This window comes from Portunus trituberculatus, chromosome 49 (assembly GCF_017591435.1).
Source record: "Portunus trituberculatus isolate SZX2019 chromosome 49, ASM1759143v1, whole genome shotgun sequence".
NCBI classification, from domain to species: domain Eukaryota; kingdom Metazoa; phylum Arthropoda; class Malacostraca; order Decapoda; family Portunidae; genus Portunus; species Portunus trituberculatus.
The window spans coordinates 9152860-9177859 of NC_059303.1; the positions used below are offsets into that span (position 1 = coordinate 9152860).

The 25000-nt window shown below is 43.2% G+C and overlaps 1 protein-coding gene and 1 non-coding gene across 2 annotated transcripts in view; both read right to left on the bottom strand.

Moving 5' to 3' along the window:
- Nucleotides 1-25000, bottom strand: part of LOC123499381 (homeobox protein Hox-B1b-like) — a 51614-nt gene that overhangs the window by 20418 nt on the left and 6196 nt on the right. The gene's annotated exons all lie outside the window — the stretch shown is intronic.
- Nucleotides 12979-13051, bottom strand: Trnak-cuu. The gene has a single exon. It is a non-coding gene; the product is annotated as a tRNA-Lys (tRNA).

Below are 25000 nucleotides of genomic sequence, written 5' to 3' on the forward strand. Positions count from 1 at the left end.
TTGGCGTGGTATGGTGATCGTGGTAGTAGTGGAGGTGATGGTGGTGATGTTAATGCATTACTGCTTGGTGTGGGGTGGTGGTTGTGGCGGTGATGATAAACAGAGTGGTGATGATCCGTCTTGCCTTAATACGCCCCAAGTCTCGCCTCTTTAGACACAATCCACCAGCAGCTTACCTAACACAGCCTATACAGGTCGTGGATTTAGGCCTATACTGTACATACATCCAACCAATTCAATGAGCCTATGAAGTTATAACTGGACCGGAATTTTTGGGGTGAAAAGTCCCCTTGGTGCTGTCAGAGGAATAATAGGGAGAGGTAAGATGGATCAGTGAAGGGGAGAGCCTTTATCCTCCCCACTCCTGACTCCTCCTGCTCCTTCCCTCTCCTCCCGCGCCCTCTGCTCCCTTCCCGCTGCGCTAACTTCAAGTATGGTCAGCGAAGTTAAACGTAGATGAGATGGAAAGTATTCTAAGCTTTCATATTTGACTTGGGAACAGAATAAGACCGAGGCGTGGTGGATAGAACAAGTGTGTGTGTGTGTGTGTGTGTGTGTGTGTGTGTGTGTGTAGGATTCATGGCGTCAATAACACTACCATCACCACGAAGAAAGGCTGCCTACCCACCCATCCCTTCCCTTCCTTCTCCTCCCTCCGCCTCGCTCCACGCCCCTTCCCAGCTGGCCAGCTTTGTCCTCCTCTCCACTCCTCCCAGATTGCCTTGTAGGCCTCCGCAGCGACACAGGGAGAGGGTGAGACGAGTATGGAGGGTGGAAGAGTAGGGGGCGAGAAAGAGAGAAGAGGGTATGAGGAAGGGAGGGAACATGGAATAAGGGAGACGGAGTGAATGAAATGAGTCAAAGAAACTAAGTAGTCGAGGAAGAAGAGTGGAACAAGAATCGGGATGAGATGAAAGGACGAGTAGCGAAGCAGGAAAATGAGCAAATAAAGTGAAAAGTAGAAGAAAACGAGAAGAGTGAAAGCAAAGGAGAGGTGATGAGACGAGCTGAGGAAAAGGAAAAAGAGGAAGTAATGCTAAAAAGTAAACAAGAACCAGAGTTTACAATCCAAAATAAGATCCACGGTTAAGGTTTGTGAGCATTAAGGGGATACAGAAGACGAAGAGACGAATAAAGAAGCATAAAAGGAGTAAGGCGGTGCAGTGTTTCAGAAGACCCAAGACGATATACGCTTCAAGTACTGTGTTGGTCATCAGTCCTTTCCTCCCCTCTGCTGTGCTTCCTTCCCTTTCATTCCTCCCTCTCCATCTCCAGCTACTTTGTTTCTTTCCCTTTGTCTCCTCACTTCCTACCTCGAATCTTCCCTTATTCCTTCTCTCTCTCTTTCATCCGTTCATCTCTTTCCCTTCATTTTGTATCACACTCACCCTTAATTCTGCTTACATCACCCTCAATATACCCATTCGATCAGCCTCTCATATTCACCTTTCTCGTATTCATCTAGCAAGTTCCTATCTCGCCTGCTCAGCCATAAGACCTCTACTATTCTCTCCCAATTATCTCCTCTTCTCCCTCATTCTGTCTCACATCTGCCCTCTGTCTTAGTCTTCTTCTTCTCCTTCAACAACTTTGCTTCTCTTCCTACATTCCTTCATTTAGTGCCACAAGATTTCTACCATATCCTTCCTTCCATTCATTTCTTCCTGCGGTGCGTTATCTATCTATCTCCTCCTATACATTTCTTGTAATATGGATGTCTATCTCTCCTTTAGTCCCCATGGCTGGAAATGCTTTAATATGAGAATTAAATAAACCCTCAAGAATGTCAACAAAAAACTATCTACATTCAAAGCACTCATCAGCTAGTGGCAATTGATGATGATAACAAATTCGAGACAGTGACCATGAAATTAAATAAAGGATCCAAAATATAATTCTAGATTCACAACAGTATGAAATCAGAGAAAGAAAAATGGAACACTGAAGCAAGATGAAGAAGAAGATAGAGTAAATAGAGATACAAATATAAGGCTGGAATTTCTAACAGTGTCAAATAGTTGCTGAAAAAAAGGAAAACAGGGAATTACATATCTGTTTTCGTTATTTTTACCTAGTGTGTAAGATATATTTCCCCAGATTTGATGTTTATAAAGAGGAAAATAGAATAAGGAAAGACAAGAAATTACATACCAGTTTCCATTATTTTTCACCTAGTGTATAGTCATATTTTTCCCTGACAGCTGATGTGTATAAAGAGGAAAATAGAGTAAGGAAAACAGGAAATTACAGAGCTATTTCCATCATTTTTACCTGGTGTGTAGATATTTTTTCCCCTGATATTTTTTTTTCCCGCCAGCTGATAGAGTAGAAAGTAAAGAATAAGTAAGGAATAAAGTAAGGAAAAAGAGGAAAATCACATACCTATTTCCATTATCTTTCACCTGGCGTGTAGTCATTTTTTCCCTGACAGCTGATGTGCATAAAGAGGAAAATATAAGTAGGTGGAGAAGAAAACCCGCTATTTTTCCCCTTCTCTTTCTCGTTCAGGTGTTGAAGCTCAAGTTGAAGCTCTGTGTGGGGTGAGATTGGAAGTGGGGAAGGAGGGGGTGGGGTGTTCATTGGGGACTACAACACCCTCCCACTTCCCTTCCCTTCCTTCTTCCCTCCCTCTCCCTCTCCCGAAGTGCTGTGCCGACGGCGGGATCAATGTTTACATCACGTGACCTGGCCCCACCTCCTGCCGGCGGAGTGGTGGTGGCTGAGAGTGTACGGGAAGGCGCGACACACACACACACACACACACACACACACACACACACACACACACACACACACACTTCACTAACACGACTGCTCACCACACCTGCCAGAAAATGTGTGTGTGTGTGTGTGTGTGTGTGTGTGTGTGTAGCGGTGATGGTGAGGAGGTAATGCGATACAATTACAGCAGCAGCAGGAGGAGGAGGAAGAGGAGGAGGAGGAGGAAGAGGAGGAGGTGGTGAAGGAGGAGGGAGAAGGTTTGGCGGGCTACGATTATTATGACTGGACGCTCGAGGCAGGAAAACTTGATACTGTTGCACAAGATGGATGGTGGAGGCAGGACTGAAAATGGCCGACCGTGCTGTGAGTAGTACCTTAGGGTGTGTGTGTGTGTGTGTGTGTGTGTGTGTGTGTGTGTGTGTGTGTGTGTGTGTGTGTGTGTGTGTGTGTGTGTGTGTGCCGTTGATTAGTTGGTGAGTTTCTGTCGTTCACATTTTCTTTAAGCTGTTATTCTCTCTCTCTCTCTCTCTCTCTCTCTCTCTCTCTCTCTGTCCACTAATCCATCTTCATTCATATTTCCAACACTACCTCCACATTACTTCTCGGCCACCACATTTCTTCTCCACTTTTGCCTCATATCACGAATGTTCCAATGAGGGTTTTTCCCGATGCACAAAAAACGCCTGGATGTAATTGCTCTTTTTCTCCTCCTTTCCCAGACCCGCTACTCCCTCCCTGTACGTTCCGCCTATCCCAACCCAGACCTCTGTAAATAAAACTACGTCTACAGTACCAGGAATGACCGGGAGAATGTAGGTTGGCTGGTATTCAGGTCATTAACTAGTATACGGTGAGACGCAATGCCACTTGTAGGTATGAAGAGTAACGCTATGGAATACAAAGGAAGAGAAAAATTCTAGTGACGTACAGGAAGGTGTGATGTACGGTAATGTCTATTTCAAGAAGCGTAGGATAAGAAATATGAGACGTTGGAGACTAACTGAGATCAAAAGAAAGAGAAAGATGTTTTTTTTTTTGGCGTCTAAAAACTACTGGTGTGAAAATTGTGTATGAGGCGTTATATACTTTATCTAATTTGTTTAGAAGGTTTGACGAAAAAAACATTCAAGAATAAGCATAATATACACAGGAAGGTTAGACAAACACTATCTTTTCTGCCAAGTTGCGAGCTTTACACACTTCATCATTCTATTAATCCGGATACATGTTATAGGAGTGTATATAAAATCAACGTCGTCCAAACACCAACAACCGATAGAAAAAAAAAAAACACAGAGAAAAAAAGATGGAAAAACTTGAGTCAGTCTTACCTTGGTGCGTTAAGGAAGGAAGAAAGGGAGAGAAGCAGGAGAGTAAAGTGAAGCTGGGGGAAGGTGGACATATGAATGGGATAGAGAGGGCATAATCACGTGGTAGTGAGGAATACTGATAGTGAGGGGACGGGGACATGGATGAGGGGAAAGGAAGATAAGGAGGAGGAGGGAGGAAAGGAGGGGAGGGGCAAGGGAAGGAGAAGGAATGAGTGGAGAGTCGAGGTGGTTCTCTTACCCAACAAATTTAACTTTGACTCTTGGAAAAAATCTAACTTTTTCTCCAACATTCCTCCCTTGAAGTTGAGATGAAGGGAGGGGAAGAGAGGGCGAGGGAAGGAAGGGCGCGTCTCCCAAAGCCATTTCAGCTGTGCGTGTTGTGTTCAGTGTGGCGAAGGTTGCAGAAAGGAGGCCATGAAGGGCTAGACGATAAGAATAAGTAATTGAACAGATGAATAAATAGATTGGTTAACTAGTGAATGAATATATAGAAATTTAATAAATCAGTAACGGTGGTCAAAAGTATTGTTGAGTGTTTGGGATTGACGTAATGAGAAAAGATCTCCATTCATTATTGTTACTTTCATTGTTGTCATTATTATTATTATTATTATTATTATTATTATTATTATTATTATTATTATTATTATTATTATTATTATTATTATTATTATTATTATTATTATTATTATTATTATTATTATTATTATTATTATTATATATATATATATATATATATATATATATATATATATATATATATATATATATATATATATATATATATATATATATATATATATATATATATATATTATTAGCAATATACAAAATAGTAATTAGATACTGAGTTCTGATACCAAGAAATATAGAAAAAGATTTAATCAGCAAATTATAATCTTTCTTTGCAAATAAAAGAAACAAAAAAATAGTCCAATACAGCCACTTCATATTTCAATTTCCACCACCACCACCACCACCACCACCACAAACAATACTACTAACACCACCACCATCACAACCACTACCACCACCACCACCACCACAAACACTACTACTAACACCACCACCATCACAACCACCACCACCACCACCACCACCACCACCACCACCACCACCACCACCATCACAACCACTACTACTACCACCATGACCACCACCACCACCATCACAACCACTACTAATACCACCGTGACCACCACCACCACCATCAGAGCCACTACTACTAACACCACCACCATCACAACCACTACTACTACCACCATGACCACCACCACCACCATCACAACCACTACTACCACCACCACCACCACCACCACCACCACCACCACCACCGCCGCCGCCTCCGCCGCCATTATGCCTTGACATTATCATCATTGCAAATATTAACCATTTAAATGCAAATAATAAATGTAAAAAGTCATCGTGAACAAGACTGGGCGAGAGCAAATGAATGAGTGAGGGAATGAAAGAGGAAGAGAAAGTGCAAGTGAAGTGAAGTAAATAGAGAATGAAGACAGAAAGGATATAGCAAATTACAAAGCAAAGACGAGAAGAAGAAGAAGAAGAAGAAGAAGAAGAAGAAGAAGAAGAAGAAGAAGAGAGGAGAGAGAGAGAGAGAGAGAGAGAGAGAGAGAGAGAGAGAGAGAGAGAGAGAGAGAGAGAGAGAGAGAGAGAGAGAGAGAGAGAGAGGCACAAAAATCTAATTACATAGCGAAGCCAAATAACACGAGAGGAATAACAAAGAAAAGAAATAAAAACAAAAAGAAAACAATTCCAACTTAAGAGAAAGAAGGAGAGAAAGAAAGTGAAACAAAGACAAAGTTAAACACGGAACGAGGAAGAAGAAGAAAAAAGAAACGAAAGAGAGAAAACGAAGAGAGAAAAGGAGACGAGAGGATAAGGAGGAGGAGGAGGAGGAGGAGGAGGAGGAGGAGGAGGAGGAGGAGGAGGTGCTGGTCAGTAAAACATTGGCACACACGCCAACCCAAACACGCCATATTGATTTTCCACATCCTCGCCTCCCTCCACCTCAGTCTGCCTCCACCCACCTCTCCTCCATCTCAGTTTATCTCTCCACTTCAGACTCTCCCTCTCCACCTCAGTGTCTCCTCTCTACTTGTCTCTCCATACACCTTCTTCAGTTTCTTCTTTGTTTTCAGTCTTATCTCTTATTTTTGTGATTTTTCTTCCCTTTTTCTTTTAGTTTTTTTCTATTTTCTTTCTTTTCCTATCCTAGTTTGACTTTTCCACTGTCCTTTTGCTCTTCTTCCTCCTATTCCTTCTTTTTCCCACCTCTTTCTTTCTGTCTTAATTTTTCCTTCTACCTTCCTTTATTATTCATTCTCCTCTTTCTCCTCTGACCACAATTCTTTTTAAAAATCAAAATATATCAAATTAAATCCAATCTCGTTTACAAATGACCAAAACAATGAAGAATTTATGAATCCTTCTTTTCATATCATTTCATTCCCGTCTGAAAGAAAACGTAGACCTGAAAATCTTCGCCCACCCTCCCTCCTCCCTCCTTTCCTCCCCGTCAGCGTGCGGCGTGAGGGTGGACATAACGGTGAAGGGGAGGTGAGGGGAGGGGACGTGACTCACCCTCACCCTCACCCTCACCTGACGAGCCGACGAGGGAGGCAGGCTGACGTGGTAGTGATGGTGGTGAGTAAAGTTGGTGGTGGTGACATTTTTTCAGGTAATGGGGGAAATGTAATGTTAACTCCTTCAGTATCGTGCCGCGTTTTCATATTTATTCTGGTTCCTATTAGGCCATTTTATACAGCTTCAGAAAATCATATGGAAGACTGAAAAAGTGAAGACTGGCCATTCATCTTCTGACCTTCATAGACCCTTCCTAATGCAAATAAAATAATGCGTCTCAATATTGAAGAGGTTAAGTTAATATGTAAAAATTTTGAGAATCTAGAGACGTAATTTTCAATAAATGTAAAGACGAAGATACACAAATTGACGACGGCAATGATAATGAAGAAGACGAAAAAAATAAAGAGAAGGATGTGGAATACAAAGGAATATAAAGACAGACCGTGAGACTCTTACAGTGTTGGAAGAAGATGATAAAGGCTAGGAAGAGAAGGAGGAGGAGGGGGAAGATATGCAGGCCAGTCAGTGTGGGAGCGCAAGGGAGGAGCGGAGGGTAGCGGGTGTCATCCATCTTGCTGCTTTGGTGGTGTAGGTTACCAAGGTCACTCGCCTCCTTGCGCCGCCTCGAGAACCACTGAGCCACTGAACACCACGCGGGGCCGAACCTTTCCTTTCCTCTCGCTGTGCGGAGGCTTACATTCAATCAAGTGTAGGGTATTGAATAGTATGTAACGTGTGAAACAATGGTGGTGTATAGAGTGTGTGATTATGTGTGTGTGAAGTTGGATGCATGTTTTTTCTTATGTTTAGTTGTAGCGTATGCATTAAAAAGTGTTTTTAATCTTATGAATTGATATCCTTTCTCTTTTCACAATTTGGAAGAAAGCATGACAAATTTTCTGTACCAGCAAAAAGAAATATTATAATCACCAGCACTATTATTGTCTATTATTAGTGTTCATTATTATGTTTACTTGTAGCATATGCATGAAAAAAGTATTTTAACCTTATGAACTGATATCCTTTCTCTTTTCACAACTTGGAAGAGAACATGACAAATTTTCTGTACGAGCAAAAAAAGTATTATAATAAAAACCACTATTATTATTCACTATTATTATTGTTATTATTATCAAAAGAATCCCTAGACCTACTGAACACCACTGCACAATCTTACGAGAATTCCTGAGCCCCTGAACACCACCAGGCGAACTTACAGCAAGCCCTGCACACTGTCAAGATTCAGAAAGCACTTGTGTGAACCGTGAGTGACACCCTGGGACTCTTCACGCCCCTCACACACCGCGATAACTGAGTGGCTCCCCTCCAGACCAAGGAAGAGGAGGATTTTGACGGAACAAAGTCTTGGCGGGTGATTTTGAGATTTTTTGAAGACGCCTTGAAAATTCTTTACTTTATTATTACTATTACTACTCCTGTTGTTGATGCTGCTGTTACTTATATTACTATTACTATTGCTACTACCATTATTGTTTTTCTCTCTCTGAGGGGTCATGGTTATTAAGTATTAAATATTAAGATGTAAATTTGAGTGATACAATTGAATATTAAAGATAACTATATAAACAAGTAGGATTGGTTGTTTGTTTACCTGGACAAAAGGCATGTTGACTATCATTATTATTATTATTATTATTATTATTATTATTATTATTATCATCATCATCGTCATCATCATCACTAACATTTCTTATTTCATTGTAATGGTGATAAGAATGATCTCTTGCAGCTTCCCTCTTTTCGTATGTTCTTATGATAGCTGTCATAACCTAAAAATAAATAAATATATAGAATAAACAAATAAGAAAATGAAAATCAGAAGCACTTATTATCATTATTATGAAATTATTGATGAATATTAGTGTGTTTAGATATACAGGAGTGATGGAGGCGGTGGTGGTGATGGTGGTGGTTGTGGTTGTTGTCACTGGTATCAACTAAACATGGTTACTCCGGCTGCTGTGGTGAGGATTATGTTGAACAGTGGTGAGTCATTATCGTGATGACTGGAGAGACAGTGGTGGCAATCCCTAGTACTGGTGGTGAGCAGCGGTGGCGATGGTGGTGCTGGTGGTGGCGGTGGTGGTGGTGATGGTGGTGGTAAGTGAAATGGTGTTAAGTGGTGTCTATTGGTAGGCTGGTGGTGAGGTGGCGAGGGACGGGATGGAAAGGAGTCAGTAATGATAGTGATGATTAGTGAATGTTGGTTGTAGTATATAGTGATAGCAGTGGTGGTAGCAATGTTTGTAGTAGTAGCAGGACAGCGACGAGGGACAGGATGGTGGTAACGATCATAATGACCATTGGAGTTAGTAGCAATGGTTTTAAGATGGTGGTAGTTGCGGTGGATGTGGTGGCGGTGGTAGCGGCGGTGGGGGAGACACACCGCCGCAACAAGGCGAGGAGGGTCTGGTAGTGTCAACAGCGGCCGGCGGGGCGGCTGCTGCCTCGCCCGTAATTACCCAACACTGTTTGTCCTCAACCAACACGGCCGAGCTTTGGGCCGCTCGCCACCGCCGCCGCCCTCGCCTCCACCCTGCCTACCCACCTCCACCCTACTACCCATTTCCCTCATCCAAGTCCCTTAACCTATTCACCTTAACCCTGTCTGTTCATCTCCTTCACCTCTATCCACCTCCCATTCCCTTTATCCTATTCTTTTGACCCTGTCCACTCATCCTCCTCATCTTCATCCTGCCTCACCCTATCCTTACCTCATTATCTATTCCTTGTCCCCTATTCACCCTATTCAACTACCATAACTTTATACCAGTGCCCATTTCCTTCACTATCCCTCCTTAACTCTGCTTACATCACCTTCAATATACCCATTCGATCAGCCTCTCCTACTCACCTTCCTTGTAGTCATCTAGCAGGTACCCATCTGGCCTGCTCGTTCAAAATTGTATGTTCACTTACTCTTTACTGACCTTTACTGTCTCAATTCCTTCATATTTATGCTGCTACTTTTCTCTGTCAATCATCTCCTTCATTCTTGAGTTTATCCATTCACTCCTTTTGTTCTTATCTTGGGATAACACTTATCATTAACTTAATTTCCTTCTATTTTCCTTTCGCAATTTTAATTATATCTATTTCTCGTTAGCATTTCATATAATATTGTCTTTTATTCTTTACATTCGACCTCTAATATTCAAAATATCATCATCTGTACTACAATAAAAATCAAGACGAGTATTCTCCATTACAGTTCTTTACAGTCCGTTCACCAATGCGTTGCTCTGCGTCGAATAATGGATCCTTTGGTGATCTGAACACGCAAAGTAAACGAGGGAAGATGAGCTTCTCTTGAACTTCATCTCATTTGGTCAAGCAAAGAACAGACTCCGTGATGCGCGTCAAGGAAAACAGTTACACCAAGACCATCAATAGAAATTGCCTTGGCTGAGGAGGAAACATGCGTCACTTGGATGTAATCATCTCAAGGATGGAAAAATTACGCATTGGCAATAATTATATAGAAAGTCATAGCAGTAAGAGCTGCACTAGCAATAAACTGAATAGCATCACTTGAACACAGACACACTATTAGGTCAAGTTAAGATACATCTCAGTAAACGCCACGATTGAGCAGTAACAGCAAGACCAACACCAACATCATCAACATCAACAACACCAACAACGGCGGGAGAGGAGGCGGCGGCGGCGGCGGTGAGGGCGGCAGCAGATGTGTGTGCTCAGGGATCTGGTCTACACGACGCACGGCCTCACCACCGCCACTCAACAGCGACCGAGTAAACAGAGTCAAGGATCCTTCACGTCTCTCGCGGCCACGACCCAGAGCCTGTGTGATCCCGGGCCCGCCAACACCCTGTAAAATGCTGCGAGTATCTTATCCCTCGAGGAGTCTTACACGGCAGATAAGTGTTGACTCAAGTGCGAGGTGCTGTCACGCGTGTTTTGAGATAACGTGTATTGCCCGCTGGTGTGGCGAGGTGGTCCCGCGGTGTCGACCAGAGCAGGCCAAGTGGCTGGCTTATTAGCAGGGCATAATGGGGCGAGGGAGTTTGCACACAGGAGGGCTTGCTACAGCGCCAAGTACCGGTACAAAGGTAGAGGGGGTGCTGTCTGTAAGGGGGAGAGGGAGTGGAGTGGTGTAATATTTAGTAATGGCTCGTGTACGTGTCAGCGGAGGCGAGGGAGACGCGAGCAGAGGTAGTTAATACAATGCCGATGACGTGTGGAGTGACGGGCTGGTCTATGCTTGCTCCTCGATAGCGGTCTGTGACGTGGCGGTGCGTGGAGCGGGATTCAGAGTGGAGGAGGAGAAGAAGGAGGAGGAGAAGGAGCAGGAGGAGGAGAAGGTGGAGGAGGAGGAGGAAGAGGAGGAGGAGGAGGAGGAGGAGGAGGAGAAAGAGCTCGTGCGACGTGGGACCTTCCTTCCTTCCGGAATCACATAGCAGCAGGTCAAGTGGTTAGTGATCTCTCTCTCTCTCTCTCTCTCTCTCTCTCTCTCTCTCTCTCTCTAACAACTACAGTGAGGTTGCAATTTTTCGTGTCTGACATGTGGAATGATGCATCTCGTGTCCCTCCTCGCGCGTGCATAGCAATTACCGGTGCATTTATTGATACTAATGACGAGGAAGCCGACTACTCTCTTACTTAACACTATTCATGACGAGAAAAATAACATGCACATCCTGACACAGTTCCATACCTTTGTTTTGGTAACGAGAAACATTCAGGTGGAAATTATACACGGCAGGATCTTGTTTACATGCAAGGCGCGATGGAGGGAAGGCTGCATGGGAGGGAAGGCTGGGAGGAGTGGATGGGAGGGAAATATAGCTCAGGGACGAGGTGAGAGAGACACGAGACGGCTGGGAGGAGATGAAAGGGAGACGAGGCGGGAGGAGGTGAGAGAAAGGTGAGGCGGGAGGGAGAGGTAGCAGAGCATAGCAGTCTGCATGACAATCACGTTAATTAAACAAGAGCGGAGAGGGACCACGCGGAAGTACGACTCTCACCGCTACGGGCGATGGGAAGCTCTCTCCTCCTCCCTCTCACTTTTCTCCTCCTCTTTCCTGTTATGCGTATCTTCCCTCCGGTGGGCAACTCTTCCCTCCCCCGTCCACCCCTGGCTTTACTGTTTGATATTCGCTGTTTTCAGAGTTATTTATTTTATTTTTCACACCATGCGGGTTTTTCACGGGAATTTCTGGGCTAAATGGGATACTTTTTGTGGGTACCTCCTCCTATCTCAAAGCCCACCCGCTAGGAAACCGTTGCCCCGAGTGAGGAAGCCCAACCTACACTTGTACACTGATGAATTTAAGTGATGCTGTTGCTGTTGTAGACACGTGACATGCACTCCTCAACAAAATTATTATATATTTTGAGAAGCTTAAGGTACTAACTGAATTATCGTGTGTGTGTGTGTGTGTGTGTGTGTGTGTGTGTGTGTGTGTGTGTGTGTGTGTGTGTGTGTGTGTGTGTGTGCGCGTGTGTGTGTGTGCGTGTGTGTGTAGGAATGGACGAATGAATGAATATATGTATAAATAAGTCAAAGTTTAAGTTCATAGAGACATATACATATATATCACATCAGCTTTTTCTTTTTTATGTATGAGGGGAAAGCTGGCCAAGGAAAACATATAACGCAAAAAAAAAAAAAAAAAAAAAGGCCCACTAAGTTACCAGTCCATTTGCATGTCCGAAAGAATTAGCCAAAAATTGATAAATGTCTTGAAGCTGACCCAATGTTTGCTGCCAAATTCATTTCCATTTTCTTTTCATCCTCGATGGTTATATATTTTCATTGACTCCCCAAAGCTTACTCACCATACACTTTATTTCCTCTTCTAAATCACGTCTTTTCACAAATGGGAAAATTCGAGTCCTTGCATTATGCTTCACATCACGCTCCTTTCAGTGATAACAACGCCGCACCGTTCCCCACGCCGCTGTCTCATCTGACTAACAAATAGAAAGGCAGCACAATCCTCCTCCTGCGGTGCCTATATACACTTCATACACACTGCATACACCTTTTGAAGCTAGTGTGAAGGAGCCTGACCATGCCCCCTGAGAAGTACTGATCTGGCATTAAGTGTTCCTTCTTTCATTCACGTCCTGATCTCCGTGATGAACCAAGGTTACAACAGTGCTATGAGATGACCATGACTTCGCATTTGGGAACCGTTACTCGCGGGTGGATGCCCATCCAAGCACCGGACCATGGCCAAGATTCGAACTAGTGCGACTGAATAGCCTGAATCAGTGGTACGCGTTACTGCACCACAGCGACCCTCCAAAAAATGTAAAAACTTCACCTCGCCCAACGTGGGGCTCGAACCCACGACCCCGAGATTAAGAGTCTCGTGCTCTACCGACTGAGCTAGCCGGGCAGTTATTACATAAGACTTCATTACAAATTTTTCTTTGCTATTTTTAAAGTAATGGAGGTAAATTATTCTATTTTTGGTAATAAAGAATGAGGTTGATAATGCAAATGAGTGGTATTGATTGCGATTAGTTAAACAAGACACAAAAGACGAGAAAATTTTAAAACTGTAGCAGTCGAAATGAAGCTGAGATGGAAACACTGTGATGTCTGCGTCTCGTCTGGCGAGGAAGGCTGGAGAAGGAAAGGAAAAAATAAAAAGAAACGAGATGAGGTGGTATGTACACCCACCAGACAGTAAATGGAAGGGTGCAGGTGAGGATGACGGCTGGACGCAGGTGTGACGGCTGGTGATGTCATGGTTGGTGATGATTGCATTGGTGATGGTGGTGGTGGTGGTGGTGGTGGTGGTGGAGTGCCTGTGTGTCTCTCTCTCTGCCTGTATGTGTGTCGCCTCTTTTTTATCATTTAAAGCTCATGTGTTCCTGAAGGTGACTATTTTTTACTCACTCTCTCTCTCTCTCTCTCTCTCTCCCCTCTCCTCTTTTTATAACCCTGGGCGTCTGGGAAGGTTGCCAAACATCACCAACACCAAGAACACAATATCTACACCTGCATCACCGCAAAACCTGTAAAAATCCATTAGAAGACCAAAGCAACTCTATGTGTAAACAAAGCAAGCACTAACAACTTCACGAACGACGAAAGTTTACAAATATGATCATGCGAAGAGTCAAGGTCGCAAGCAGTCTCATTTCACGCCTGGAGTCCTAAAGATGCAATGCTGGGACTCCTCACGCCTTACCTCCGTTAGCGTCGCTCTCTGGTATCTTGTCCCTCAATCCTTCGGTCCTATCAGAGACAACTCCTTAGTATTTCGGATCTGCCTTATTCAGAAACGTTTCCCTCTCTCACTACGACAACTTTCTAAGGTCACAGAGACGGTTAGTCAAGTTCTAAAGAACATTTTTTCTGTTAATAATGCAGAAAACTTGTTAACATGTCACTAGAATTACAGAAACATCCTTAAAAACCCGTATCATTTCATCTAGTGCCTCTTGAAAATAGTGAAGGTGTGGCGCGGAAGTGTTTCAGAATAAGGTTACGTCCCATGCTTCCTTGTCCTGTCCTGTCCCATCCATCCACTCTTTTCTCTTCCTCCTTGCTTCCTGTTCAATTTTTCTCCGCCCGTAGCACCCTCAGCACCTCCCTCATCACCGCGTCATGATTACAGGCCCAGCACAGCGCCACTCAGCTCCCAATACTGGCGTTCAATCCCAAGCATTCACTATCGATCGTTAATCCATCATCACCTTCATTGTTACCATTTTTCTTTCTTCCACGTTGCTTCTATCGCCATCCCCATTACTGCCGAAGCTAAAAGTAGCGAGAGTTGTTAGTATTTTTATTCCCTTAGACCTCCATTCCTCCTTTGTACTGCTGTCATTATCGTCACAATCGACACAACCATCACTGAATGAATCTCCTAAGCAAGACATTACTATACATACGAGTTGAATGGTCATAATTATTTATAGTAACAAAGCTTAAACTACATAGGAAATCTTTTAAACTTAGCTAAAGTTAACTAGATTCATTAAGCGATAGATTTTTCTAAATAATTATATCTAATAAAGCTTAATTAGCAAATACAGAAATATACGGAAAATCAAAACTCCAGATCTGAGAGGTATAAATTCCTTCCAGCTTTCCAGGGGGCGGGGGAAGGAAGAGCGAGAGAGGAGGGGGGGCCAGGATCAGGGAAGAGGTGGGGGCGGCGGACTCCTATGGACAGCATCAGACACGACCATCAGCAACTTGAGACCACACCAGACGCTTCCCCCACGGCCCCTACTCCTTCCCCCGCCAGCAGGAGGTAGGCGCCCCCCACTCTTGGAGCGACAGAGGATACCAACTCCGCCATTAATCATCCCTCGGAGACAATTAGCTGTGAGTATTTTGACTTCGGGAATGGATTCATATTTGCAAAGTGATGTATGTGTGGTCGAGCTGTCATTTGACGGATGGCTTTTTGAGAGAGCTTGAGGGAAGGGGGAGGGAGTGAAGGGGCGCAGGGGGTCGCAGCGGGGTGAAAAAAGGGGTGTGACAGACTGGAAGTGTCCTGGAGGTAACGTATTCAAATGGATCAGTGAATGGATTAAGGTAATGGATTAGGTGTAGGGAGCGCCGAGGGTGCGTTGGTGAAAGGAATAACGAGAAGGAAACAGGCTTAGAGTGAAAGGAAATGTTTGAAAAGTAAATATCATTGACTAGAGAAAGTGTCCCATGCTTGTATACATGTAGATGATAAGGCAATTATGGATTCATGATTGTATCGTTAAAATTTGCCTTTCGCGCAGCTGCAACAGTTGTGTCTGTTTCATGTTACTTTGTACTCCTAATGTTACTATTATAACTACTACTACTACTACTACTACTACTACTACTACTATTACAACTTCTACTTCAACTACTACTACTCCTACTACTATTACTACTACTACTACTACTACTACTACTACTACTACTACTACTACTACTACTACTACTACTACCACTACTACTACTACTACTACTATTAGCATTATTTCAACTATTCTTCCTTCTACCACTGGTATCATTACTACTACTACTACTACTACTACTACTACTACTACTACTACTACTACTACTACTACTACTACTACTACTACTACTACTACTACTACTACTACCACATTTTAACAAGCGTTTCTGAGCCAAACACACACACACACACACACACACACACACACACACAGCTAAGCCTCAACAACTGATCACACTTTATCTTTAAAAGCAAACCAAACCAAGCGCGTATCAGTCACCGGAGGAGAGGAGTATAGAGGAGGAGAGGAGGAGGAGGAGGAGAGGAGGAGCCATTCAAGGAGGGACGGAGGAGGACAAGGTAGAAGAGAGAGGGAGAGGGAGAGAGAGAGAGGGGGAGAGGGAGTGATGGAGGACCACCGCGCCCACTTCCATGATTAATGATGCGGGTGTCACCCCAAATTAATGAATGTCACTGTGTGGCATCCAACCTGACTGGCGGCCGCTTACAGGGTGGCTAGGACGAGGTGGTTAAGTCCTTAATGCCGTGTTAGTTACTCTTATCACCTTCTTACAACAATTAGACTGAGGGGGGGAGGGGACATAGGGCCGGGGTAGAGGGGGAGCTGAGACAAGATACTGAGGACAGGAAGATACACAGAAGGAATAGGGAATGGAGACAAGAAAAAAAAATAAATAAAAACAAGAAAGAGAGAGAGAGAGAGAGAGAGAGAGAGAGAGAGAGAGAGAGAGAGAGAGAGAGAGAGAGAGAGAGAGAGAGAGAGGAAGAAAAGGTACAAGAATGAAGAGAAATAGAGGTTAGAGAGGGAGATAAGGAGATAGAAGAGAGATGGGTTATGGAGGGTAGAGGTGCGGAAGGAAGGCAAAGCAAAACAAAGAAAGGTGAAAGATAGAGAAAAGAAATTGATAAGAAAGTAGAGATGGAAAAAAAGCAGAAATTAGGAAAGTAACTGAAAAAGAAATGGAAGAGAGAGAGAGAGAGAGAGAGAGAGAGAGAGAGAGAGAGAGAGAGAGAGAGAGAGAGAGAGAGAGAGAGAGAGCATAAAGGACGAAAAACGATATGATAAAAAGTCCCGAAACTCTAAACCACAGATGCAAAGTCACTAAAGACACGCACAGGACACGAATTTCCACCTCTTGTCCATCCTACAGCCATTTTTCACACCTCTACCCTCCTCTAAGCCTGCTGTAAGAGGAGGAGGCGTTCGGGAGGCGCTACAAATGACGCACCACACCCCCGAGCTTACAGAAGAGAAGTGGCGGCCGCGGGCAGAAGGACGGTCATTTCACGGCCATGACACAAGCATTAGTCTTCCCACTCGGCTGAAATTTATGATCTTGGTGAAGGGAGACGCGTGTTTGAGAGGGGGAGGGTAAGAGGAGTGTATGGAGGAGTGCTAGGCGGGAGAGATGAAGGTGCAGTGAATGGGAAAGGGAGGTAAACGGGAAGGTATTGTGAAAAGGAAAATGGAGGTATGCTACTGGTTGTCTGTTAGGATTTTTTTTTTTTTTTTCAAGTATCAGTGGTTTTTTCTTGATTAATTTTTGGGGTTGAAGTATCAAGGTTTGAAGACATTTGTCCTTGACTTTTGGATAATTCTTGTTATCTTTGAGGGAATTGGCAATCCAGTGGGCCTTTTTTTTTCATTTTTTGTTGCCCTTGGCCAGCTTTTCCTCTTGCATAAGTAAAGTAGTAGTAGTAGTAGTAGTAGTAGTAGTAGTAGTAGTAGTAGTAGTAGTAGTAGTAGTAGTAGTAAGAATAGTTAAAGAAGGTGAGGAGGAGGAAGAAAAGAGGAGGAGGACAATGAAGATGAAGATGACGATAACGAAGAAGAAGAGAAAGAACAAGAAGAGAAGGAGACAGAGAAGGAGAAGATTAAGGAGAAGGAAGGAAAACAACAACAACAACAACAACAACAACAAAAAACACAAGCAATCGACACACTCACACACAAGTAGACACACAAAGCATCAGATGGAGCCAGTGGACAGCCACATGCAGCACTGCCTCGAGGACTGACCTGCCTGGGAGAAGCTAAGCACCAAAACGCAGACAGACTGGGCACCAAATGGAGACAGATAGGGTACTAAGTCGGGACGAGACATCACGTCTATTATCCATTACCTTACCGAGCAACCAGCCATCGTCCTCGTGGCATTAATCAGCATAAACGTCCGGTGTCATTAGTAAAAAGTCAAGCACATGCACAAATAATTACGTAAGTACAGGGTTAAAAATGTATCGCTAATCACAAGGTTGGATTCAGAAAGCAGCTCAGTCACATGCTTGCAATCGATCAATGATAAATTAGAGTAGGAAGGTAAATGATTCGCCTTCATTTCTACCTCGCAAAGAAGACTGCTGGGGGATACACAGAGACTCAGGTTTAATTTACGTTTTTCTTCAATATCATCAACTATTCTCTTCACTTCCTTAACCCCTTCAGTACCATGACGCGTTACCATATTCATTCTGCTTGCTATTTGGTGATTTTATACAGCTTCAAAAAAACTATGTGGGGATTAAAATAGTGAAGACAGTGCCATCAATCTTCTGACCTCCATAGACCTCCATAAAATGATCTAATCGTGCATCACAAATTTCAAGGTAAAAATGTGTCCTAGTACTGAAGAGGTTAAACGCTGACATTCAAAAATACTTCCTCTTCCACTGCGAATGTTACTTCTTCCTTTCCTCGCAGCATTAGACTCGCTTTCCTTAGATATATTTCCCACTCATTATATAACACATGTATCTTCCCTTAAGATTCTAGATAGGAAAAATACCACCACACATGACCTAGTCAATGGAATGTGACTTAATTATCGCTGCACTAAATAGCAAACAAATCCCAAATCCCAATAAGAAAACGCCTATAGCTATATAAATCACATATCTATAACTCCAAACATCCAGAACCTTGCTAGACCACCTTCCAGGACTCCAACTACTTTCGCGCCCTCTGGAAGCACCACAACTACTCCCTCCCGCTGCTTCCTGCCCAGCGTCTCCTCCTTCAGGACTCAAGGGTTCAAATACTGTTCAATCACTGTGGCGACGATGTGCCGAGATAGTGATCGGAAGCATTCACGGCCCCATGTGTGTCGCGGCCCACGTGGCTGTGTAATGAGCTCAGCCTGGATGTACAGACGATAAGAGACGATGCCCCGCTGCCCCATTCCTCGCTTCATCTCGCGTCCCCGGGGAGCCTTGGGGACTGGAGACGAGATGTTGGCGGATTGAGGGTGGGAATTGTAAGTGTTTGGAGGGGAACGGTGGAGTAGGGAATATTGTAAGTGTTATTGCTACTACTGTACCACTGTTACTCTTGTCTTCTGCTCTGCTACTACTATTGCTGCTGCTGCTACTACTACTACTACTACTACTACTACTACTACTACTACTACTACTACTACTACTACTACTACTACTACTACTGCTACTACTACTACTACTACTATCACTACTACTACTACTACTACTACTACTACTACTACTACTACTACTACTACTACTACTACTACTACTACAAAATTATTACTACTAGAACCACTTAATTTAATGTTACTACTGTTACTGACACTACCATCACTGCGACATTCACTACAACACCTACAACTTCACATTTCACACATACACACAACATTTAACAGCATTCAGCCCCAGGTTTCCCGAACGCAGGGAAGTTACCAGGTCGATTCTAGGGACGACCATGAGTAGGAGGGGCAAATTTGTTTAGGTTTCAGAGGCTTGTTTGTAAACAGTAGTGACGTCACCACAGCTCTCCCGCCCCACTAAATCTGGACCCAGGACGCGGCCTCAGCTGACCCACTAGGCCCTGGCAGAAGCATCAAGCCCTAGATAGTCAGACTTGTACGTGAATTGTGACGCAGTATTTCAAATAACGCTTTCCCCTGTGGCGGATGTATTTCAAATCATTTTTTTCTCTGGAGATGGAAAGTGATCAATCCTTGGATCTATACAGCCATGACACGTAGTTAAAGTAAGATAAAGTTAGGAAGTTCAGACAAGAAGAGCAGTGAAGTGATTCTGACAAAATTTATGTGGCGCTGAAGCAATTAAGGTTATGTTGTTGTAAAATATCGTAAAATATTGGTAATGTTGAAATGAAAATAGCAAAAATCAAATATGCTTCAAATCTCAACGAATAAAAGAATTTATAAACAAAAAAATATGAGCTACACGAGGCAAGATTTGAAAGTTGTAAAGCCAAGAAGGTTCAGCCAAACTAGTTGAAGCAAGGCATTTCAGACATACAATTAAGGTAAAAGAATCAGGACAAAACAATGAAGACTGTCAAAACAGGACAGTTCAAGTAGGACAGATAAGACGAGACAGTTAAAACAGGAGAGTTAGGACAAGATAAGAACCAATTACGACAAAAGGGTTTAGGCAATACAGTTAATAAGACGAGATAGTGAACACAATATAACTGAGACCAGACAAAGGCAATTAAGACAGGCCAAAAATAGTGAAAACAAAACAATTAACAGTTAAAGCAAATGAGTTGAAGCAAGACAATTAAAACCAGACAATAAGAAGTAAGTCAGCTAAAGCAAAACACACATTTAAGACGCAGAGATCAGTTAAGACGAGACAGTTATAGCCAGACAGTCACGTGCAGCTCTGGCGTCTATGGGTACGTGACACACTGTTAAGCCAAGACGGAGCATCGAGTTATGGTGTGCGAGGGAGACGAGAGATGACAACATGGACAGTAATATATTGATCTTGAGGACAAATACAGGAGACACACTAGCGGCTCCTGTAGTAACGATTTTAACCACAACTGGGACACAATTTTGCCTTAAGATTTGTATAAGATTATTTACATTAGGAAGGGTCTATGGAGGTCAGAAGATTGATGGCCACAGTCTTCGCTATTTCAATCCCCTACATAAGTTTCTGAAGCTATACTAAATCACAAATTGTAAGCAGAATGAGTATGGAAACGCCTCACTGTAATCAAGGGGTTAAGAATAATCAGAAAGTCATTCTATGTATTTTGTATGATCTTGTGGCCAGAAGCTGCTTGTTACAGTATTAGAGTCAAATTTGATTGCTACAGCTTGTTATTTTTTTCATGGAAGAGGAGAAGCTGGCCAAGGGCAACAAAAAATATAACAAAAACACTTGATTGCCAATTCCTTAAAGGGTTATTAGAGTTAACCAAAAGTCTGGGACAAATGTCTTCATACCTCCCTCTTAAAAGAAGTCAAATCGTAGTAAGATAGAAATACAGAAGCAGGCAGGGAGTTCCAGAGTTTACCAGAGAAAGGTATGAATGATTGAGAGAGAGAAATATGGATATACGATAAGCAATGATTTATATACTTTTTTTTTATTTATACCATGTGTGCTTTTTCACGGGAATTTATGGGCTAAAGAGGATACAATTTTGGGGTACCTCCTATCTCAATGCCCACCCGCTAGGAAACTGTTGCCCCGAGTGAGGAAGCCCACCCTACACTCGGACCGTGGACAGGATTCGAACCCGTGCATTTGGAGACCCCTCAGACCCCAAAGCACGCATGGTTCCACTGAAGTAATGTTCTAAAGAGGGAAAAACAGAACAAAGTCTATATAAACCCACTTGCAGGAATACTAAACCACATAGACAAGTCCAGTTAAAAGAAGTCTATAAAAAGCACAAAGTAAGATACACCAAACAAAACCTAAACTACGGAAACAAATAATAAAGAAAAAAAACTCTTGAATACACACCCAAAAATAACAGAATACCACACAAAAAGAAAAAAAAAGAAAGAAAACTAGAGAACAAGAACAAAAAAAGACACTCGCAACAAAAAGAAGCAAAACAGAGGAGGTGAGGGGGTGGCTGGACTGGACTGGATAGAGGAGACCAGAGGCAGCCGCGTGACGGTTCAAAGACACCAGTTTTGTGGACACGCTCCCCTTCCCCCCACGCTGGCAGAGATCCGCAAGAACCGATTCCACACGTAAAAAGGACGGCAAACAGCTAATCGGCGGGAGAGTAAATGTGTCCAGTGTTAGGGCGCCACGCACTCCGGCACACCCAAACACCGCGGTCATGCCTCCCGCCGCCGCTGAAATCCGCTGCCGAAAATCACGCAGTCCCGAGCACGCGTCTCCCTCTTCCCCGAGCCGCCCCCAGCCAGCCCCCCGTCCCACAAAACCCTGCCCGTTCCCCCCACCCACTCGCCGCCGCCGAATCGCAGAAACAGGGCGTGATCGAGGGTGTAGTTAGGCAGGTGTGTGTGTATGTGTGTGTGTGTGTGTGTTTTCTTTCTTTCTCTTTCTTTTTTTTTCTTTGTTTCTTTTTTCTTTTTCTTTTTCTCTCTCTCTCTCTCTCTCTCTCTCTCTCTCTCTCACACACACACACACACACACACACACACACACACACACACACACACACACACACACACACACACACACACATACACAATTTTTGGGTGTTTAGTCAATGCACATTTCGCTCACTGAAAAATCACACACTGTAGGAAAGAGCAAGCCATTTAGAGCATAGAATACACACACACATCCATGCAGTACAGAAATACACTTTTATCTTCAAGAAAAACGAGAGAAGGGAGCGTTAACCATATCGCGAAAGGCTTTTATCACGCAGAGTGTGTAAAAATGAGAAAATGCTAAGGTCATTACGTGCAAAAATGTGAGAAATTCTTAAACGATGATTTCCGTGTTCTACTGCAAAGTAATGTATACGTAAGACGAGCATATTCTATAGTAGACTTTGCAAATATTGGTGTAGAATGGAAAGAAAAGAATAACAAGGCGAATTGACATCCTCTCTCTCTCTCTCTCTCTCTCTCTCTCTCTCTCTCTCTCATTGCTATAACTGGTATTTGGATTATTCTCATTCTAATAACTTAAATTCTACGTCGAAATCAACTTTAAAAACTGCTAAAAATTGTGAAAACTAAACCAAAGACTATATACGCAGCTCTTCCTTCCCTAGATTACCTTAAACTCCCGCCAATACTATATATTAGACTTTGAAAATATTGGTGTAGAATAGAAAGAAAAGAATAAAAAGGTGAATTAACATCCTCTCTCTCTCTCTCTCTCTCTCTCTCTCTCTCTCTCTCTCATTGTTATAACTGGTATTTGGATTATTCTCCTTTTAATAACCTGAATTTTACATCGAAATCAATCTTAACGACTTCTAGAAATTATGAAAACTAAATTAATGATCTTATACAGCTCTTCCTTCACTAGATTACCTTAAACTTCCGCCGATACTATTTACCATCATTTCAATAAGTCAAGTTAAAGAATATGAATTAATACTCACTCTCCTTTCCTAGTACTGTACTGCTTAGTTTTTTAATTTATATCCATTGCATTTACCACAAAACTATTACATAATTTCTATATCGCTAAGACTAGACACATCAACACCGCCACCACCACCACCAGTGCCACCTCATTTACCACAAAACTACACCACCATGGACCACCAACACCGCCATCTCCACCACCATCGTCACCTCCGTCCCTCCTGCAGCGAAAGGGGACGAGTGGGTGACAGAATCCGCAGCTACACTTTGTTCTCGAGGGTTGAGGCTGCCAACCCTCGCCGCGCCCCATGACGGGAGGAGGGGCCGAGAGGCGGGCTGAAGTGTGGCGAGACGACGGGGTGACAGAAGGAGGCAGGCCAAAGTTTGTGTCGCCTTTAGATCTCAACGTGAGGCTGAAGGACGAGGCGGTCACAGTTTTTTCTCTCTCTCTCTCTCTCTCTCTCTCTCTCTCTCTCTCTCTCTCTCTCTGACGGCTGACATTCGTTTTCCTTTAATTATACCATTACCTGCCGTCGGTCTCCTTAAACATGCAAATTGATTTTGACAGAAAACCACATCTTCTGCCGCCGTCATGTCACTGCCACCCTCATCGCCAACTCAGCCCTCTGAGAACCTATCCTGTCCCTCCCTCGCCCATGTCACCATTTGCTACAGCCTTCCTACTCTGGGTGTCTTCTTTTATGATACTGATTTACAGAAAACCATCCTTTGAAAATAAGAAAATAGTCTTAACAGAGAAATAAGTTATGATTTTCAAAGCATTTAAGGAAAAAAAATTGCTACTATTGATATTTACAAACGAAGTAATTTCAATTTCATATTAATCTTATGGATAGGAACAACTCACTATTCTCCATTTCGGTCTCTATACGTATAGTCTATCTATATGTGTACGTTTTAATAAAAGAAAGCTCTTATAAAGCTCCTACATTTTTTAATCAAGTTAATCGAGGACACACACCCAAAATCTCTCTCTCTCTCTCTCTCTCTCTCTCTCTCTCTCTCTCTCTCTCTCCACCCATCCACCTACCCACCCAGCCACCAACAAGGCACCAGTATTACCTCTCCTAATGAAAGACAACATGAGGACAGGCGGAGGACTTTTTCTCACAGCACCACATGACAGTCTGCCGCAAGACCAACAATTAAATACACACACACACACAGAAGTGAAAACACGAGTCTGTGCTATTTTTGCGGGGAGGTATTTGCTTCGCCTTTCATGTTGGATTTTGTGGCGTGGTATGTAAGTCCGGCGATCAGTAAGGCAAGAAATGGCAAGAAAAAGGGAAATATTTTGATTAGGTATTGTTTATGTTTTTCTTTGTGTTAGAATGATAATTTAAGCATTTTCGCTCTTTAAAGTCAGTTAAATATGCAAGCTGTGAGTAAGAGAGAGAGAGAGAGAGAGAGAGAGAGAGAGAGAGAGAGAGAGAGAGTTAAAAAAATATCTCCCTTTCATATATGAGAAAAAAAAAACGAGTGATGTGTCAGCTGTGTTATGAACTGCATTATAAAACCTCATTCCAGCCACGATATATGAACCGAACTAAAAAAAATCAAAGGCAGCAAAAAATCATCGATGTTATAATCGCCACGAGGAACTGAAAGGATAAGAAAAAAAGGAACTACCAACTGTTCTCCTCCGACAGGCGACTAAACACGCCCCGGCAGTATCGCGTTAGTATCGGCTGCGGCAACACAAGGGCCACAAAGGGTTCAATGGGGCTCAGTCCACCAATGGGTTGATCATTAGCCTCATCTGCCCCGCCGCCCTCCCGACCCCCTGCCCGCCGCCCGCCGCCCGCTCGCCCGTCGCTCTTCATGTCAATCTCCAATTACCTCTGGTTTCGACATATTATTGTTCAGATCAGTGGCTAGAAGGTACCAAGGCGTCGCATGGATCGACAGGTCGCTTGGTTACTAGAGTCCTATTTGGAGGAAAGAAAAGGAAGAAAAAGAAAGAAATTAAGAAAGTAAAAACCTCGCTAATCATTCTCATTAAATTAAAAATGTGTCCCACTGCAGCATTGAAAAC